The sequence below is a fragment of the Oryctolagus cuniculus genome, chromosome 4, assembly GCF_964237555.1.
Source record: "Oryctolagus cuniculus chromosome 4, mOryCun1.1, whole genome shotgun sequence".
Classification (NCBI taxonomy): Eukaryota; Metazoa; Chordata; class Mammalia; order Lagomorpha; family Leporidae; genus Oryctolagus; species Oryctolagus cuniculus.
The window spans coordinates 70,666,711-70,680,425 of NC_091435.1; the positions used below are offsets into that span (position 1 = coordinate 70,666,711).

A 13,715-nucleotide genomic window follows, 5' to 3' on the forward strand; every position below is an offset into this window, starting at 1 on the left:
ACAATGGGTCTAGAATGTTTTAAATTCTTTGTAAGGAAGGTGAGGGACAAATGCATGCTATTAAAATATAGTTCAGACCCTATTTTTGGTTCTCTAACCCTAGAGATGAAAAATATAAACAAACAATGAATTTCCTACCCTTTTGAAATTAGTCATATACCCTCATCCATAAGTGACATGCCAAAAACAAGGAGCTAGGAAGTGTTGCACAATATACAGCTCAATCTTGAATACATCAAATTATCAGCCATTTGTCCACAATAATCACATAATTCATTTGTGTATATACCAGTTCTACATCATTGGTTTATATCATGTGAGTATTCCCTTCATTGACATCTGTTAAACTGAAAAATGAGATCATACAATTTTACAGTTGATGGTAACTGGAGAACAGGTTAAATCCAGTTGCCTCACTTTTCAGACAATAGTGATAATCCCCAGATAAATTAAGTAACTTCTCCTACTCCAATATTAATATTACAAGTCTTTAGAGAAGGTGCTTTAGGATTGACAGCTGGAAACTTATCAATTAAACAAAATAGATATTCTGTCAAAATAAGAAGCACTATTCAGCTTCAGTAATCTGAAGTATTCTAATCTAACCAAGGAGGCTAATGCCTTGAGTAACATGTAAACTTAATTAAATGGATATAGACCACAAGTATGTTAGAAATGCCAATTTACTGAGGTTGCACATCTTAATATTGTGCCTATTGGCCAGTCCACTGGCATATTTCTCAGGTATAATTAAGGTCTTAAAAACAAATAATAGGGGTGAAGTCAGCAACATGGAGAATGGAAAACCTTCTCAGTCCTCCACAGAAATACTGATAAAGCAACAATACTGGAACTAAAATACTTGGAAAAGGAATTCAAATCTAGCAAAGTATAGCACCCTAGAGGAGCACAAACTGAGAGCAGTTGCATTTAAATGACTAAGAAGAACCACTTCACTACAGCTATGTCAGTACCTCCCAAAAACTGCGTAGCTCAGTACTGAGAGGATTGCTTTGGCCCACGATTTCTCCCATGAGTCCAAACATGCTCTTCAGGTGTGTGCTTGGCTACCTGAGCTACTGACCTCTCAGGGAACCCTTGTATGTTACTTCATGCAGAGCACGGAGCCTACACAGCCTCGTCCTCCAGCACAGCTAGAAATAAAAGAGAAAGGAGAGCAACTTGCTTTGGCTGGAGCTGCTCTGCAAGATTTGGAATAGGTGTAGATATGAGGTTTTCCCTCCATGACAAAGGGAAGGAAGCTTATTTACAGAGTATAAGAATATCTTCCCTGAGGCGGGATAGCATCTTGCCTCACGCTTAGTCCTGAATTACCAACAGAAGTCAGTCCCATGGGACAGTTAGAACAAAGAAAAGGGGAAGGTGTCCCTTTGTTGCTGGCACTTCTTGAGGGATTGGGAAAAAAAATCACAGAGCTGTGGCTATTCCTCTAGAAGGAAATGAAAGAAGTAAAAGGGGTTCTGCCCCCAGCTTTAGAATGGGCTCCCCAAAGCGATCATCTCTATCTTGACTCATAGTGAGCACTGCTTACTGGGTGAAGTTCTCCCAGTGAAAGCCAGTCCATAAAGTCAGAGAGAGGCAGCTGTTGCTTCAGATGCAAAATTCACAAAACAAACCTACAAGGAACAGGAAGAATCAACAAGATATGACACAATCAAAGAGTAAATAAGACATGACACAATCAAAGGAAGAAGACAAATTTCCAGTAACCAACCTGAAAGAATTAGAAATGGGCAAACTGACAAAGAATTCAAAGTAATTGTCTTAAAAAAAGTTCAGCAAGTTACAAGAGAACAGAGACAGTAAACACACACACACACACACACACACACACACACACCCGGGTTGTTCTACATGAATAAAATTAGAAGTTAAATAAAGAGATAGAGCCAACTGAAAAGAATTAAACAGAAGTACCGGAGCTGAAGAATACAAAAGCTGAACAGAAAAACTTACTAGAGGGGTTCAAATGCAGACTTGATCAAGCAGGAAAAGGAATCGATGATCTTGAACACACGTAATTTGAAACTGTACATACAAGCCATTGTAATCCATAAGCTGTACTTTGGAAATTTATATTCATTAAATAAAAGTTAAAAAAAAGAAACTGTACATACAGAGGGTAAAATGAAAAAATACAAAAGAGTAAAGAAGGACCAAGGGACATACAAGATTCCACTAAGTGAACCAAAAATGCATTATGACAGTGTTAGCAGGAGAAGAGAGAGAGAAAGGGGTAGGAAGCCTATTTTTAAAAGATAATGGCAGATACTAAATCTGAGGTGGGGAATGAACATCTAGATTCATGAAACCTAAACAACCCCAAATATATTGAATGTAAAGAGATCTACCATTATATTATAATTAAATTGCAAAAGTCAGAGGCAGTTTTGAAAATAGCAAGAGGAAAGCAACTTGTCACATTTACGGGAGTCTGTAAAAGACTATCAGTGGATTTCTCAGCAGAAACCTCACAGACCAGGAGAGAATAGGATGATACTTGATTATTCAAAAGCTTATAGAGAAAACTGCCAACCATGAATATTATATCCAGCAAACCTGTCCTTCATAAATAAAGGAGGGGCTGGTGCTATGCGTAGCATGTAAAGCTGCTGCCTGCAGTGCTGGCATCCCATATGGGTGCCAGTTCAAGTCCCAGCTGCTCCACTTCCAATCCAGCTCTCTTATGGGCTGTGAAAACAGTAAAAGATGGCCCCCAAGTCCTTGGGCAGCTGTACCCGGGTGGGAAGACTCAGAGGAAGCTCCTGGCTTCTGGCTTTGGATTGGTGCAGCTCCTGCTGTTGTGGCCAATTGGAGAATGAACCAGTGGATGGAAGACCTCTCTCTCTCTGCATCTCCTTTCTCTGTGTAACTCTGACTTTCAAGTAAATAAATAAATCGTTAAAAAAAAAAAAAGAAATGAAGGAGATGAAAACTTTACCAAATACAAGTTGATGGAATTCATCAGCATTTGACCTACTTTACAAGAGTTGCCAAAGGGAGTACTTTAAGCTGAAATGAAAGAATGCTAATTAACAGTATGAAAACATAAGAAAGTATAAAACTTCCTGGTAAAGGTAAATACCTAGCTAAATACTGAAAAGCTCTAATGCTATAGTGGGAGTGTGTAAATCACTCTCAACTCTAGGAAAAACATTAAAAATAACAACTCTAATCATTTGTTAATAGATACACAGAATTAAAAATATGTAAATTGTGTGGGCCGGCACCGTGGCTCACTTGGTTAATCCTTCGCCTGATGCGCCGGCATCCCATATGAGCACCAGGTTCTAGTCCTGGTCGCTCATCTTCCAGTCCAGCTCTCTGCTGTGGCCTGGGAGGGCAGTGGAGGATGGCCCAAGTGTTTGGGCCCCTGCACCTATGTGGGAGACCAGGAAGAAGCCTGGTCTCCTGGCTTCAGATCAGCCCAGCGCCAGCCATAGTGGCCATTTGGGGAGTGAACCAACGGAAGGAAGACCTTTCTGTCTCTCTCACTGTCTATAACTCTACCTGTCAAATAAATAAATTTTAAAAATATGTAAATTGTGACATCAGTAACATGAAATGTGTGAGATGGGAGTAGACGTGTAGAGTTTTAATACGGAATAAAATTTAAATTGTTAGCTTAAAGATGTTAAATGTTTACAATGTAAGCCTCATGATAGATATTAATTTAAAAAATCTTTTTTTTTTCTAAATTTTATTTATTTATTTATTTATTTTGACAGGCAGAGTGGACAGTGAGAGAGAGAGAGACAGAGAGAGAGGTCTTCCTTTTCTGTTGGTTCACCCCCCAGTGGCCTCCGCGGCCTGCGCGTTGCGGCCAGCACACCACGCTGATCCGAAGCCAGGAGCCAGGTGCCTCTCCTGGTCTCCCCTGCAGGTGCAGGGCCCAAGGACTTGGGTCATCCTCCACTGCCCTCCCGGGCCACAGCAGAGAGCTGGACTCGAAGAGGAGCAACCGGGACAGGATCTGGCGCCCCGACCGGGTCTAGAACCTGGTGTGCTGGCGCCGCAGGCAGAGGATTAGCCCATTGAGCTGCGGTGCCGGCCAATTTAAAAATCTTTGATACACAAAATAAAAAGAGAAAGGAATAAAAGCTTATTATTACAAAAATTATCAAATAAAAAAAGAAGACAGTAAAAAAGAACAAAGGAAGTAGAAAATAGACAGCAATAAGCAGTCTTCACTTACCAATAACTGTTAATGGATTAAATTTCCTAATCCAAAGACATAGAAAACTGAAATAATAAAAATCAAAAATCAAGGGCTGGCATTGTGGCACAGGGGTTAACACCCTGGCCTGAGGCAACGGATCCCATATGGGTGCCAGTTCAAGACCTGGCTGCTCCACTTCCGATCCAGCTCTCTGCCGTGGCCTGGGAAAACAGTAGAAGATGGCTCAAGTCCTTGGGCCCCTGCACCTGCGTGGGAGACCCAGAGGAAGCTCCTGGCTCCTGGCTTCAGACTGGCGCAGCTCTGGCTGTTGTGGCCAACTGGGGAGTGAACCATCAGATAGAAGACCTCTTTCTCACTCTCTCTCTCTCTCTCTCTCTCTCTGCCTCTTCACTCTCTCTCTGCCTCTTCTCTCTCTGTGTAACTCTGACTTTGAAATAAATAAATAAATCTTTTTTAAAAAATCAAAAAACAAACCAAATCCAAAAAAAAGGACAAGATACAACCACATATTCCCTAAAAAATACTTACTTTAGCTTTGAGGACACACAAACACTAAAAGTGAAGGGTTTGAAAAATACAACCATGCACACTATAACCAAAATAGACTAAATCAAAACTCACAGGAAACAAAGAAGGTCATAATATAATGATAAAAGAATCAATTAGTTAGGAAGCTATAATAGCCCCTTTGATTGGAAACCTCTTGACTATGACAGAATATAACCTGAATAAATACAAAGTGAGAATATTTAATTATTTTTATTTTTCCAAAGCCTCTTTAACATTGGAAGTCCCTGGTCATCACAGAAAATAGAACATGGACAAAAGGGTTTTTTCACTGTGCCTGGGCTAAGATGGTGTGGTTTCTGTGAAGAGCTCCAGGAAGGCCTCAGAAGAACCAAAATATGTATAGCTTCAGAAATGACAAATTTGATAAGAGTGTTCAGACCAAAAATATTCATGTAAAACTTCACGAGGGAGTGTTGTCAGTGCTGTAAATTTCTTGAATGGCATGTAAAATGCAGCAAATACAAACCATTAGTGAAACCTAAAAAATGTGCTAGATATTTACAAAGGACCGTGAAAAATTCTTATTATATAATGTGTAGATTATGTGACTATATGTGCAAAATGTGGAAAGAAAGAAGACATTGTTATTCTGTTTAACAAAGAACCTGAAAAGTTACAAAGACAATAATCCAAGTTCCAACTGTAGAGAAAACTGCAGAAGAAATAAGAAAGTGATAATTATTTAGATTTTGATCTTGATTTAGATGAAACAGAAGATTTACAACCCAAGGAATTAATGTAACTACATTAAAAGTCAGTTTGAGGGGCCAGCACTGTGGCACAGCAGGTTAAAGACCTGGCCTGAAGCACTGGCATCCCATATGGGTGCCAGTTCTAGTCCTGGCTGCTCCTCTTCCAATCCAGCTCTCTGCTATGGCCTGGGAAAGCAGTAGAACGGCCCAAGTCCTTGGGCCCCTGAACCCACGTGGGAGACCCGGAAGAAGCTCCAGGATCCTGGCTTCTGATCAGTGCAGCTCCAGCAATTGCGGCCATCTAGGGAGTGAACCAGCAGATGGAAGACCTCTCTTTCTCTCTCTGCCTCTCTCTGTAACTCTGTCTTTCAAATAAATAAAATAAATTTTTAAAAAATAAAGATTGAGAACATGAAATTCTGACCAGCTTTTGACTTTGTTAATTCCACAAAAGATACTCTGAAGTCCTGTTGAGGAAATCAGAACAAGTTGCAGGAAATAGGAAGAATTTGTACATGAACAATAAAAGTTATATATGATATTTGAATAATTGTAAAATTTGCATTCATTCAGAGTTTTCTTTGAATGTACTACAATATCTATCAAAATGAGAATCTGGATATCAAAGTGTAGCATTTGGAAATTATGTTTAAGAATATATTTGCTAATACACATTAAACAATATTAAGAACTGATGGTTGGGCTGGCGCCGTGGCTCACTAGCCTAATCCTCCACTTAGTGGCGCCGGCACACCGGGTTCTAGTCCTGGTCAGGGTGCTGGATTCTGTCCCGGTTGCCCCTCTTCCAGGCCAGCTCTCTGCTGTGGCCCGGGAGTGCAGTGGAGGATGGCCCAAGTGCTTGGGCCCTGCACCCCATGGGAGACCAGGAGAAGCACCCGGCTCCTGACTTCAGATCAGCGTGGTGCACCAGCCTCAGCGCTCCAGCCGTGGCGGCCATTGGAGGGTGAACCAATGGCAAAAGGAAGACCTTTCTTTCTCTCTCTCTCTCTCTCTCTCTCTCACTATCCACTCTGCCTGTCAGAAAACAAAACAAAACAAAAAAAAAAAAAAAAAAAAGAACTGATGGTTGTACAAGTATCTTATGTAAAAATAAGATGACATTATATCATTAGCCTCCAAAATGGGTCTATGATGAAGTACCTGTTGACAGATGGGTCTCAAGTAAATGCAGTATCCCCCTTACTGACATCTGCTTGTTTCAAAGCAAAAATGGTTTATGGTTTTATAAAAATCTTTAACATTTTATTCTTTTACCTATTTCTCTTGTGAAAGATACATACAGAAAAACACACATGGAGTTTGTATATATAGTTTTTTTTTTTTTTTTTTTTTGACAGGCAGAGTGGATAGTGAGAGAGAGAGAGACAGAGAGAAAGGTCTTCCTTTTGCCATTGGTTCACCCTCCAATGGCCGCAGCGGCCGGCGCACCACGCTGATCCGATGGCAGGAGCCAGGTACTTCTCCTGGTCTCCCATGTGGGTGCAGGGCCCAAGGACTTGGGCCATCCTCCACTGCCTTCCAGGCCACAGCAGAGAGCTGGCCTGGAAGAGGGGCAACCGGGAAAGAATCCGGCACCCCGACCGGGACTAGAACCCGGTGTGCCGGCGCTGCTAGGTGGAGGATTAGCCTACTGAGCCACGGTGCCGGCCTCGTATATATAGTTTAATACATAACAATAAAGGAAAGTCCAAACCTTGACACTTAGATAAGGAAACTGCCTGCACCAGAAGCCTCCTATGAAGTTCTTTCTTTTCTGAAGTTCAGCCTTCTTCCCACAGTATATCCATAGTATGTTGGTGTTTTTCCTGATATTTCCAATTTTATATTTTTTGTTCTGTGATCTCCATGATTTGCTGAATCCAACCTAAACTTCTGGATTAGAATCTTATTCATTTACCCTTTTTCATTCATGTTAATTCAATCAGTATCTAATATGTGTGAGACAATGGGAGAAAAAATAGGAATGAACCTTACTTCCTATTTTCATATAATCAAGGAATTTACAATGCAGAAGCACTTAAATGTACACCATATGTGTTTCAGCTTTTAAGCTTTATTTCTTCTCTCTTTTAAAGTGTCCCACCATTGCTTCAGTTATTTTGTAGTCCATTTTACATGGTCCCTTCTCCATCCATTTTTCTACTTCGTGTAGTCCACATTACTTTTTTGTAAATATTGGAGTTGCAGTAGAAAGTATTGCCTACCCAGCATACATTCCCTCCATTATTCCCAGCTGCAGACCTCTGCTTTGTTCACAGTGGCAATGTGCTTAGATTTGATGAGTTTTGACATTTCTTTTTTTTTAACTTTTATTTAATGAATATAAATTTCCAAAGTACAACTTATGGATTACAATGGCTTCCCCCCCATAACGTCCCTCCCACCCGCAACCCTCCCCTTTCCCACTCCCTCTCCCCTTCCATTCACATCAAGATTCATTTTCGATTCTCTTTATATACAGAAGATCAGTTTAGCATATATTAAGTAAAGATTTCAACAGTTTTCTCCGACACAGAAACAAAAATACTGTTTGAGTACTAGTTATAGCATTAAATCTCAATGTACAGCACACTAAGGACAGAGATCCTACCTGAGGAGTAAGTGCACAGTGACTCCTGTTGTTGACTTAACAAATTGACACTCTTGTTTATGGCATCAGTAATCACCCTAGGCTCTTGTCATGAGTTGCCAAGGCTATGGAAGCCCCCTGAGTTCACCGACTCTGATCATTTTTAGACAAGGCCATGGTCAAAGTGGAAGTTCTCTCCTCCCTTCAGAGAAAGGTACCTCCTTCTTTGATGACCCATTCTTTCCACTGGGATCTCACTTGCGGAGATCTTTCATTTAGGTTTTTTTTTTTTTTTTTTTCCCCAGAGTGTCTTGGCTTTCCATGCCTGAAATGCTCTCATGGGCTTTTCAGCCAGATCTGCATGCCTTAAGGGCTGATTCTGAGGCCAGAGTGCTGTTTAGGACATCTGCCATTCTATGGGTCTGCTGTGTATCTCACTTCCCATGTTGGATCGTTCTCCCCCTTTTATATTCTATCAGCTAGTATTTGCAGACACTATTCTTGTTTATGTGATCCCTTTGGTTCTTAGTCCTATCATTATGATCAATTGTGAACAGAAATTGATCACTGGGACTAGTGAGATGGCATTGGTACATGCCACCTCATGTTCTCCCTGATAGGTGACAACTAACTGAGCACCAAAAAAGGAAACCTGTTAAAGTGAAATGAACACTATGAGAAACGGTGACTTGATCAGCTCTCGCCCTGACTGTTGATGAACAACTTAATATGTTATCCCTCTTAGTATTTTTTTTGTTTGTTCTACTTAATACTTTTGGTTGAATACTGTAATCAATACACATTATTCTTAAGTGCTGAAACTTAACTGAAAAGTGATCGCTGTTAAATATAAGAGTGGGAATAAGAGAGGGAAGAGATGTGCAATCCGGGACATGCTCAAGCTGACTTACCTCAAATGGTAGAGTTTTGACATTTCGAAGTCAATTATTACAACTCTATTCCCTCATTTTCTTGTCTTCCCTAGAAACCAATGGTAGGCCACAGACCCAGCTCTAGTCAATGAAGCAGTCATAACGGAGGCAATGTGCTAGTTTCTGAAAAAGCTTTTTTTTTTTCTAATAAAGGAAAAGGTAAAAGGTGAACTTTCTGCTCCCTCTTCTTTCCACTGTGAACATGCAAATTTGATTGGAATTTTTGCAGCTATTTTGTGATCATGAAGCAGAAAGCATGAATAAAGGCAAAGATAACCCTAGAAATGTAGACATAGATTTCATCACACCAGCAATTCTCTACTTCCCTACCAATGGACTTACGTTATGTGAGAAAAATGAACCCGTTTGTTTAAGCCACTCAAGTCAGGATTTCTATTACCTGAACCCGAACACACTTCTAGCAACAATAATGACATTCTTAATTCGAGTTATCCAAACCATTCTTTCTAGTTAGATGGAAAACATTGGTCATTTTTTTGAGGGGGGCACTTAATAAATATTGATTTGTTCACATCGTGTATACTAGTCTTTCAATCAAAGGATATTCAGAAAGTTCACGGAAAATGCACATTACCTTTATTTCTATTTTCCGCGATTTTTTGAAGTTCCCTTCTATATGTAACTAAATTTTCCCTCACAAAGGAAAGAGCAAGATTTGTATTAGGATCAGAACCGAGCTTGAAACCATGTTAAGAAAGAACATTTTGGCCGGCGCCGCGGCTCACTAGGCTAATCCTCCGCCTTGCGGCACCGGCACACCGGGTTCTAGTCCCAGTTGGGGCGCCAGATTCTGTCCCGGTTGCCCCTCTTCCAGGCCAGCTCTCTGCTGTGGCCCGGGAGTGCAGTGGAGGATGGCCCAAGTGCTTGGGCCCTGCACCCCATGGGAGACCAGGAAAAGCACCTGGCTCCTGGCTCCTGCCATCAGATCAGCGCGGTGCGCCGGCCGCAGCGCGCCAGCCGCGGCGGCCATTGGAGGGTGAACCAACGGCAAAGGAAGACCTTTCTCTCTGTCTCTCTCTCTCACTGCCCACTCTGCCTGTTAAAAAAAAAAAGAAAGAACATTTTGAGTCTGAAGTAAAAAATTGTATGACAAGAGTTTGTTACAACCTAATTGGATTATTATATACAATCAAAGCCAAAAAAATGTTTTCCAAAATTAGTAGCAGCCCATTTTAACATATGACAATAGAATAATCATCAAAAAGATGAATGCATTAAAGAAGAAATGATATAAATAAGATTTCTTTAAATTAAAAGCAAGACAATGCTGTGCAGGTCCAGCTCTATTAAAAGTAATTGAGGAGCCCTCGCTTGTCAAAGAGCACTCTTCTCTGTCCCTTAGGCTATATAGCTGTGATTCACCTAGATGCTACAGACTCCTTAGCTTGTTAATTGGCTTCCAAAGTCGTTCATCTGAGGTTTGAACCCATGTGTAAGGAAACTATAACAGCATTTGCTTTTGGAGGAAAGACTACCTAATTTGGGACAGTAGCTATTTTCAAGACTCCCAAATATTACAAGCAGCAGAGAACTGTTGAGAAGAGAAATAAGTAGCTTTGGGTCGTTTTAGGTTAGTGACCTTAAACATGAGGTGTAATTTAATCAGAAGCCAGAGTAATCATGGCAGGAGGTGGGGGAAAAAGTCTCAGAGCTGCCTGGAGTTAGGGAAGACTCCGGTGGCAGCTTTGAGCTGGAGCTAAAACTGCAGGCTTCTGTCAGAAACTCCACAAACAAAGGGCTGCATTATGTAACACATCTTGTATTCCTTTGTGAGCTATTCCACAACAAAGTTTCATTAGCAGACCCTCCTCCCCAGACACTGTAAGTCTTCCAGGCTGTTCAGAAGGGAAATTTTCTATCTACCTCAAATCAAAGTTTAAATGGCAAGAAAACTGATATTTTTTTCAGGAACAAATCAAATTAATTTGAACATTATGCTGACTGGGAAAAACACTTAAGCTAGATGGACGAGGGGAAGTAATATTACTTGAAGGGTTTCCAAATATTTCAGCAACAGTTAGCAATAATTGTTGAATGATCTCTCAATGTATGATTTTTCTGGTAGTGTTTTTCTAAATGTATCACTCCTGGGTCACTTTTTAAATGGCATACTGTGTGGATGGCACACAGCAAAAATGTTCTCATAAATAGTATCTTCTTTCAAATGAAAAAAATTTTGCCTGTTAGGAGGATAGTCTAAGAGTAAATACAATTCTACATTTTCAAACTATGATTTAATGTATGGAAATTATCTTAGTAGTTTAATTATTTTATCAATGACTAACTTCAGATTTTATAATTCATCAGCTATCAAGGCAAGTTAATTGCCAAAAAGATTTTCCCTTTTAACATTTCAAATGTTGGTTTAATGTTTACCCCTTAGAGCCATCTGAAGGCGACTAAGCTCGGCTTTGGGATCTTGCATACAATGTGTCTTTCAGTCTGAGAGTCTGGGTGTGCATAGTCAAGGTCTGGATGGAAGCCCCCGGGGCCAACCTGCATAAAATGATTGAGGTTTGATTCTCAGCAGGTGGCACTCTTCCTTCTGATTTCAACTTGAATGGGTGCCCCAGCATTCTGCTATCTCTTGAGCAGAGCACAAGGGAAGCATTCTAGAGACCTCACACTGCTTAAGAACCAACTCCATGGGAACTGTGGAATCAGGCAAGTTACAGGTAATGTGTATGGATTTTTCACTCTGCTAGACTTGTTTCATTTAAAACTGCAGTGTGTGCTCTCAGACTGAGAATGTTTTTTGAGTTGGGTGATTATTTTTCAGTTTACTCATGATAGTACCAATTGCCCAGGGGGAAGGAGGGAAATATGGTTATCTTCTTAGAACTGTACCTACTGAAATACATTAAATCTCTTCCTTTTTATGTTAATAAAAATTTTTAAAAAATTAGTAGTGGCCACATCTACTCTCAAAAGTGCTCCTGGACCCACTGTCTAAAGAGATTCCTAGGTCCCTATAGACATATTCTTTGTTCTTGATATTTTCCTTTCTTGCCCTCCTCTGAAATCCTAAATTCTTTGGCTAGAAAAAGTCTGAGTGTTTAGATTCAATTCTCTTTGTCTAAATGATAGCAAAAACTTATGGAAGGTGTCTTCAGTTTTTCATCTATATGAAAAACCCTACCTAACCAAACATAATTAAATATTTTTATATTTTTAAAAGTCTATGATTCATTTTTATTGCTTAAATGACATTTCTTTAGACAGTTTAATAATTATAGAAAAAGTTCTTATAAATTATCTTTCATCCAAATAATTTAGCAGATAAAAAGTGCGAATCCTGTTATGCATGACATTTTTGTCTGTTTAAATTAAGTACTAGGGCAATTAGGAGTCTAGTGTTTAATTTGAGGCCTCAAGATTTTCAGGTGTGTACAAGGTCCTATTAACTCTATAACTAATGACACATTTTTTAAAATATAGTCTACTTACAAAGGTAGTAGTATAAAGAGTTGGTGGGTAGGCAAGAGACTTTAGGGGTGGAAGGAATGCCAACAAGACTGCACTTGGTATCTCAGGGCTGAAAAAGAGCACTAAACATCTTCCCCCATCCCTTAGAGGAAAAAAAAAAAACTATCACACATTCCATCTATTAGAAGTTCATTTGTATTTAACAAGCCCCTCTTTAAAATGCAAATTTGCCTTGTGAACCTGTAAACCTCATTCACACCTTATTGCTAATTACTTTGATGTTCTAGAATATGATCAACACTTAACTGATATTGGCAATCTAGGAACGAACAAATAGCTTAGCATGGGAAAAGGGAAATTTTGGTGGAGTGGGGTTGGAGGTGGTAGTTGTAAGGATTTCGTTTGTGGGAAATAGGGCATATGGATATCTGAAGTTTTGTCCAGGAGCCTGGTCATAGCGAGGGTACCATAAGATGAGCACTTTGCCTGATTGCCAGTGTCTAGCTGAGATCTGAACACATTTGGAAGTCTACAAACCTCATGTTTTAAATATTTAGCCATAACAAGTTAATTGAGCTTACATTTTTTCTTGACATTCTTTTAGGCAATCCCCAATATGTCTATAACTTGGTAACCCTGGATTCAAAAACTCACCTGGCTCAACTTCCCAGATTTGAATATCAACTGATAAATGAATTTCAAAAACAAAAATATTGAATGTGGTTCAGTTCTTTTTCCTTGTCTCACTAAGCATTCACTTCAGAGATGATTAATCCTAGAACATATTGAACATAGTTTCAGAATAATACACAATGATATAGTATTTCTCAATGTATCTTAATGTCAGTTGGCCTGATATGAAAAGATTGCTGATGGGATCATCACACAATGTATATATGAATTGAAACATCACATTGTACCCCATAAATATGTATAATTATTTGTCAATCAAAAATAAAAGAAAACTTATTCAAAGGTTGCAAAATTTGAAGTAGACTTCAGTTGACTTAAGCTACATATCTTAGCTGGGCAGAAATTCAAGGAAAAAATATTTTATGGCATCTTGTAACATTATTAATCACCTCTCCTTTCATTTGAAAAATAAATATGCTAAACTCTTCACTGTTAAGAAAAGGGGTCATCTTTGCCGCCAAAAATGGCTAATTTTAGTTTTTATGTGGTTGGATACATTTGTAAACTATTACATGAAAACATATGGTTGGAACATGCTTGTTCCTTCAAGAGTGTTCCTCTTTTAAGGCTGCAAAATTTTCCTTAGTTGC

At 39.5% G+C, this 13,715-nt stretch overlaps 1 protein-coding gene and 1 long non-coding RNA gene across 37 annotated transcripts in view; one reads left to right on the forward strand and one right to left on the reverse strand.

Annotated features, from left to right (window-relative positions):
* ZBTB20 (zinc finger and BTB domain containing 20) overlaps positions 1 to 13,715 on the reverse strand; it is an 877,267-nt gene that overhangs the window by 303,307 nt on the left and 560,245 nt on the right. The window lies entirely within an intron of this gene.
* Positions 11,563 to 13,143, forward strand: LOC138849282 (uncharacterized). Its single transcript, XR_011387888.1, has 2 exons — positions 11,563 to 11,681; positions 13,037 to 13,143. It is a non-coding gene; the product is annotated as an uncharacterized lncRNA (long non-coding RNA).